General features: G+C 37.3%; 1 pseudogene across 1 annotated transcript; it reads left to right on the forward strand.

The window, feature by feature from the left end:
• The first annotated feature begins 6898 nt into the window (after positions 1-6898).
• On the forward strand, positions 6899-7338 carry LOC309565190 (large ribosomal subunit protein uL24-like; annotated as a pseudogene). Its single transcript has one exon. The product of its transcript is annotated as a large ribosomal subunit protein uL24-like (transcript).
• The last annotated feature ends 473 nt before the right edge of the window (positions 7339-7811 follow it).

Raw genomic sequence — 7811 nt, forward strand, 5'->3', positions numbered from 1 at the left:
GGCACTGCGCGGGTCAAGCCACTGGCACCCTGACAACCCTGGGCACCTTGCGGGTCAAGCCACTGGCACCCTGTCAACGCTGGGCACTGTGCAGGTCAAGCCACTGGCACCCTGACAACCCTGGGCACAGTGCTGGTCAAGCCACTGGCACCCTGACAACCATGGGCACTGTGTGGGCCAAGCCACTTGCACCCTGACAACCCTGGGCACTGTGCAGGTAAAGCCACTGGCACCCTGACAATCCTGGGCACTGTGTGGGCCAAGCCACTGGCACCCTGACAACCCTGGGCACTGTGTGGGTCAAGCCACTGGCACCCTGACAACCCTGGGCACTGTGTGGGCCAAGCCACTGGCACCCTTACAACCCTAGGCACCGTGCGGGTCAAGCCACAGGCACCCTGACAACCCTGGGCACTATGCAGGTGAAGCCACTGGCACCCTGACAACCCTGGGCACTGTGCTGGTCAAGCCACTGGCACCCTGACAACCCTGGGCACCGTGCAGGTCAAGCCACTGGCACCCTGACAACTCTGGGCACTGTGCTGGTCAAGCCACTGGCACCCTGACAACCAGTGACAATACTGGTTGATAAGTAGAATGATTGGTGCTTGCACAGCATCCTTATTTACTCCTCCGTCCTCATCCCTTCTCCATTAGCACTGGGGTCACATTAGGCAAATAGAAGAAGAGAAACTGAGGGAGAAGAGAAACCCTAGAATACTAGTCTGTACCAGTGTGCAATAGTGGAGGAATAAATCACTACTAATGCTGGATGGCCCATGTCACGTGTATGGAAGTTGCTGCCTTATGTAAAACTATTAGTTTAGGGCTTTTTTTTATTTTAGAATGGGGTGCCTGGAGATTGTGCAGAATTGTTAGCGGTGCCACAACTGAAAAAGGTTGAGAAACACGGCTCTGTGTAATGGTTTAGTACAGAGCAGCTCCAATCCCCCTCTTCTCTAAGCCCCTCCCCCCCTGCTGGTGGTCCTGGCCCCTCCCTCCCGAGGAAGGTCCCAGAGCAAGCAGTTTGCTATGGGGACGCCCAATCAGGCTCGCTCCCGAATAGCTGCTCTGCGCGTCCATTCACACACAGAGAGGCGGCTTGTCCCCGTCCCTTCTCTCTTCTCATTGGCTCACTGGCTGTGATTCACTCATTCAAGTAGCAGATTTTCCAGCCGGCGGTGGCGGTGTGCACATTTTTTCAGTGTCATTAAGTGATTGAAGGACAGTGCAGTGGATCACTCTTTATATTGCTTTTTTTTTTTTACACATGGACTTTGTTTTCTGGGGGTTGTTTTATGTATTGTTGATTTTAAAGGACTTTGAAGACAACAATTTTTAGAAGAACGACATTGCGGTGGATAACTCTTTTTTTATTGCATTTTTTTTCTTTTTAGACATGGACTTTTTTTTTGGGGGGGGGGGGGGGGGTAGTTTTATGTATTGTTGATTTAAAAGGACTTTGATTGAAGACACACACATTTTTTAGAAAAAGAACACTGCAGCGGATCACTCTTTTTATTGCATTTTTTTTTTTTTTTTTTGTTACACATGGACTTTGTTTTTTGGGGGGTAGTTTTATGTATTGGTGATTTAAAGGGACATTTATTGAAGACACACAGATTTTTAGAAGAAGAACATTGTGGTGGATCTCCCTTTTTATTGCATTTTTTTTATTTTTTATGTTTTTTACTTTTTTTTTTTACACATGGATTTTTTTGTTTTTTTGGGGGTAGTATTTTTTGTATTGTTGATTTAAAAGGACTTTGATTGAAGACACACAAATATTTAGAAGAATAACAGTGCGGTTGATCACTCTTTTTATTTTATTTTTTTTATTTTTTTATTACTTTTTTTTTTTTTTTACACATGGACTTTGTTTTTTGGGAGGTAGTTTTATGTATTGTTGATTTAAAAGGACTTTGATTGGAGACACACTGATTTTTAGAAGAAGAACATTGCAGTGGATCACTCTATTTATTGAATTTTCTTTTATTTTTTTATTTTTTACTTTTTACTTTTTTTTTTACACATGGATTTTTTTGTTTTTTTGGGGGTAGTATTTTTTGTATTGTTGATTTAAAAGGACTTTGATTGAAGACACACAAATATTTAGAAGAATAACAGTGCGGTTGATCACTCTTTTTATTTATTTTTTTTTTTATTTTTTTATTACTTTTTTTTTTTTTTTACACTTGGACTTTGTTTCTTGGGTGGTAGTTTTATGTATTGTTGGTTTAAAAAGACTTTGATTGAAGACACAACAATTTTAGAAAAAGAACACTGCGGTGGATCACTTTTGTTATTGCATTTTTATTTATTTTTTTTATTTTTTTTACACATGGACTTTGTTTTCTGGGGGGTTGTTTTATGTATTGTTGATTTTAAAGTACTTTGATTGAAGACACACAAATTTTTAAAAGAACAACATTGTGGTGGATCACTCTTTTTATTGCATTTTTTTTATATTATTTATTTTTATTTTTATTTTTTTTTTTGTTATACATGGAGTTTGTTTTTGGAGGGTTATTTTATGTATTGTTGATTTGAAAGGACTTTGATTGAAGACACACGCATTTTTAGAAGAAGACCATTGCAGTGGATCACTCTTTTTATTGCATTTTTTTTCGGTGTCATTAAGTGATTGAAGGACACTGCAGTGGATCACTCTTTATATTGCTTTTTTTTTTTACACATGGACTTTGTTTTCTGGGGGTTGTTTTATGTATTGTTGATTTAAAAGGACTTTGATTGAAGACACACACATTTTTAGAAAAAGAACACTGCAGTGGATCACTCTTTTTATTGCATTTTTTTTTTTTTTTTTGTTACACATGGACTTTGTTTTTTGGGGGGTAGTTTTATGTATTGGTGATTTAAAGGGACATTTATTGAAGACACACAGATTTTTAGAAGAAGAACATTGTGGTGGATCTCCCTTTTTATTGCATTTTTTTTATTTTTTATGTTTTTTCCTTTTTTTTTTTTACACATGGATTTTTTTGTTTTTTGGGGGTAGTATTTTTTGTATTGTTGATTTAAAAGGACTGATTGAAGACACACAAATATTTAGAAGAATAACATTGCGGTTGATCACTCTTTTTATTTATTTTTTTTTTACTTTTTTTTTTTTTTTACACATGGACTTTGTTTTTTGGGAGGTAGTTTTATGTATTGTTGATTTAAAAGGACTTTGATTGAAGACACACAGATTTTTAGAAGAACATTGCAGTGGATCACTCTATTTATTGAATTTTCTTTTATTTATTTTTTTTTTTACTTTTTTTTTTTTTTTAAACATGGATTTTGTTTTTTTGTGGGTAGTTTTATGTATTGTTGATTTAAAATGGCTTTGATTGAAGACACACACATTTTTAGAAGAAGAACATTGTGTTGGATCACTCTATTTATTGCATTTTCTTTTTTTTTTTTTTTTTTTTTTTTTTTTTTTACACTTGGACTTTGTTTTTTGGGGGTAGTATTTTTTGTATTGTTGATTTAAAAGGACTTTGATTGAAGACACACAAATATTTAGAAGAATAACATTGCGGTTGATCACTCTTTTTATTTTTTTTTATTTTTTTATTTTTTTTTTTTTTACTTTTTTTTTTTTTTTTACACATGGACTTTGTTTTTTGGGAGGTAGTTTTATGTATTGTTGATTTAAAAGGACTTTGATTGGAGACATGCACATTTTTAGAAGAAGAACATTGCGGTGGATCACTCTATTTATTGAATTTTCTTTTATTTTTTTATTTTTTTTTTTTTACTTTTTTTTTTTTTTTTACACATGGACTTTGTTTTTTGGGGGTAGTTTTATGTATTGTTGATTTAAAAGGACTTTGATTGGAGACATGCACATTTTTAGAAGAAGAACATTGCAGTTGATCACTCTTTTTATTGCATTTTTTTTACTTTTATTTTTTTACACACATGGACTTTGTTTCTTGGGTGGTAGTTTTATGTATTGTTGGTTTAAAAAGACTTTGATTGAAGACACAACAATTTTAGAAGAAGAACACTGCGGTGGATCACTTTTGTTATTGCATTTTTATTTATTTTTTTTATTTTTTTTACACATGGACTTTGTTTTCTGGGGGGTTGTTTTATGTTTTGTTGATTTTAAAGTACTTTGATTGAAGACACACAAATTTTTAAAAGAACAACATTGTGGTGGATCACTCTTTTTTATTGCATTTTTTTTTTTTTTTTTAGACATGGACTTCTTTTTTTTTGGGGGTGGGGGTGGGGGTGGGGGTGGGGTTGTTTTATGTATTGTTGATTTAAAATGACTTTGATTGAAGAGACACAAAGTTTTAGAAGAAGAACACTGCTGATTGTCACTCTTTTTATTGTATTTTTTTTATATTATTTTTTTTATTTTTATTTTTTTTTTGTTATACATGGAGTTTGTTTTTGGAGGGTTATTTTATGTATTGTTGATTTGAAAGGACTTTGATTGAAGACACACACATTTTTAGAAGAAGACCATTGCAGTGGATCACTCTTTTTATTGCATTTTTTTAATTATTTTTTTTTTTACTTTTTATTTGAATTTTTATTATTTTTTTTTTTATTTTTTTTTACACATGGACTTTGTTTTTTTTGGGGGGGTTGTTTTATGTATTGTTGATTTAAAAGGACTTTGATTAAAGACACATAAATTTTTATTATTTTTTTATATTTTTATTCTATTACTTTTTATGGTGATTTTTGGTTGCGCTGCACTGTAAGAATATTTATATGACTGGAATGCCCACCAATCCCATGACCACCGCCGTCAACGCTAAGCCACCAAAGTGCGCTCAGAAGTCGTTTAGGAAATTTTAAATCTATTTTCCATTACCAGCCTCGATCCTTCAAGCCTTAAATTGCAGTGTTTTGTCAGACAGGTTTTCAGCCCAGCAGAGCCGATAATTTCAGTCGCCAGTAAATTAGTACGATCGTCTCGCCCTTATTAGTTTCTTATAAGCATTTTCTGCCAGTTGTCTCTCAAATGACCCCTTTTCTCCTTCCCGTTATATCAAATGTTATTTCCGCAAGTAATAAGGCTTTGAATTTGTACAAATTAATGATGCATTAAACGAGCTTTCAGAAGTTGAAAAAAAAAAAAAAGTCTAGAAAGCGGTAAATGTCTCAAAGTGGACGCGTTTCACAGAAGGAGGAGGAGAAGATTTGGGGGAAAGAAAAAATCAAGGTCGCGACATTAAATGCAACAAATTCAGATATTATTAAGTGAGAAATCTCCGACTTCCCACACAAGTCCACCCAGGGGAGCCATGGAGTGCAGATTCCATTACATCCACAATGCTTATGACACAATATTTGTCTTTTAAACGGCGTTTTAGCAGCATTCTAATGTACTTCCGCACTTCGGATGGATAGAGAAGTGCTCTGATTCTTTTTTTTTTTCATTTTCATTCGGAATTTTTGACAAAGCTTTTGTACGGAGGAGGTTGAAAATAACACGGCCATTATTCTCTATAACTTGTACAGAAGAACGTGCCAACAAAATGAGAATACACCTCGGGTGTGTTCAACGTCATCTAGGCAAATGTTATTGGTTGAAAAATTTATATATCCACTTCCCACCCGCCCTATAGGCGATTAATGGCAGGAAAGTGGTTGCATTATCCTGACTGGACGTCATATGAGGGCGGTAGGATAATGCGCTCTGTGCGCCCCCTGGGGGCGTGCTGAGCGGCGATCGGTGCTGCGGCGTGTCACTCTGACACACCGCATCTCCGATCTCGGTAAAGAGCCTACTTATGTAGGCTCTTTACCATGTGACCAGCTTTGTCCAATCACAGCTGGTCACATAGTACACAGGAAGAGCCGTTGATCGGCTTTCCTTAGTTCGTGCCTGATAGGCACAAGTATAACAAGTATAGGAGAGCCGATCTGCGGCTCTCCTGACAGGGGGGGGGGGGGGGGTCTGCAGTGGTAATCAGATCATTGATTACCAGTGCAGATCATTAGGGGGGTGCCCCTAGATCAGTGATGGCCAACCTTGGCACCCCAGATGTTTTTGAACTACATTTCCCATGATGCTCATGCACTCTGAAGTGTAGTTGGGCATTATGAGAAATGTAGTTCCAAAACCTCTGGGGTGCAAAGGTTCGCCACCAATGCCCTAGATCCACCAGGGATGCCCACCCATGACCCCAGGGATGCCCACCATGGCCACCAGTGATGGCAATCAGGGCTCAGGGATCCCGCCAGTGCCCTCCCCATCAGTGCTGCCCGCTAGGGCCCTCCCCATCAGTGATGCCCACCAGTGCCCATCATTGCCATCTATCAGTGCCCCCCCCGTGCACATTATTGCCCACCAGTGCTGCCTATCAGTGCCCATTAGTGCCCATCAGTGGCACCTATCACTGCCCATCAGTGCCCATCAGTGCCGCCTATCAGTGCCCATTAGTTTCTCCTATCAGTGCCCATCAGTGCCACCTATCAGTGCCCATCAATGCCGCCTATCAGTGCCCACCAAGGCTGCATGATATGCTACCTATCAGTGCCACATATCATTGCCCATCAGTGCTGCCTATCAATGCCGCATATTCGTGCCACCCCATCAGTGCCACCCCATCAGTGCTCCATCATCAGTGCCTGTCAGTGCAGCCTCATCAGTGCTCATCAGTGCAGGAAAAAACGTATCTATTTACAAAATTGTACAACATAAACAAAAAAACTTTTTTTTTTTTTCAAACTTTTCGGTCTTTTTTTATTTGTTTAGCAAAAAGGAAAAAACCCAGAGGTGATCAAATACCACCAAAAGAAAGCTCTATTTGTGGGGGGGGGAAATGACATAAATTTGGTGTAGGTACAGTGTGCATGACCGCGCAATTGTCATTCAAAATGCAACAGCGCTAAAAGCTGAAAATTAGCCGGGTTTCCGGCGGCCATAGTGGACTGTGCGGCTTGGCAAAATGAAGTTCAGTCCATTTGTTACTTCTGACCGAAGCAAGAACCGCAAGAGGCACTTCAATGCCCCCTCACACGTCCGTAGAAAGATCATGTCCTCTCCAAGGAGTTGAGGCAAAAGTACAATGTCCGCTCTATGCCCATCCGCAAGGATGATGAAGTACAGGTCGTACATGGACACCACAAAGGCCAGCAAATTGGCAAAGTTGTCCAGGTGTACAGAAAGAAATAAGTTATCTACATTGAAAGCTAACGGCACCACTGTCCACGTTGGTTCCCACCCCAGCAAGGTGGTTATCACCAGACTAAAGCTTGACAAGGATCGCAAGAAGATCTTGGAACGCCAAGTCTCACCAAGATGGCAAAGAGAAGGGCAAATACAAGGAGGAAACCATTGGTGAGATGCAGGAGTAACTTTATCACAAAAAAAAGACGACGGGAAAAATTGAATAAACCAATTATTAAATCAAAAAATAAATGAATAAAATAAAATAAAATGGAATTAGTGAATCCGTAATAAAAAAAATAAAATACATAGAATAAAATAAAATGGAATTAGTGAATCCGTAATAAAAAAAAATAAAATACATAGAATAAAATAAAATGGAATTAGTGAATCCGTAATAAAAAATAAAATAAATAAATAAAATACATAAAATAAAATAAAATGGAATAAGTGAATCCGTAATAAAAAATAAATAAATAAATAAAATAAATACATAAAATAAAATAAAATTGAATCACTGAAACCGTAATAATAAATAAATAAATAAACGAAATAAATAAAATACATAAAATAAAATGGAATTAGTGAATCCGTAATAAAAAAAAAAAAATAAAGATTATTTGTTTGATCTGTTTGTTTAAATTATGCAGTTTTTTTACAC

Source organism: Pelophylax lessonae (genome assembly GCF_965119305.1).
Source record: "Pelophylax lessonae genome assembly, chromosome: 10".
NCBI classification, from domain to species: Eukaryota; Metazoa; Chordata; class Amphibia; order Anura; family Ranidae; genus Pelophylax; species Pelophylax lessonae.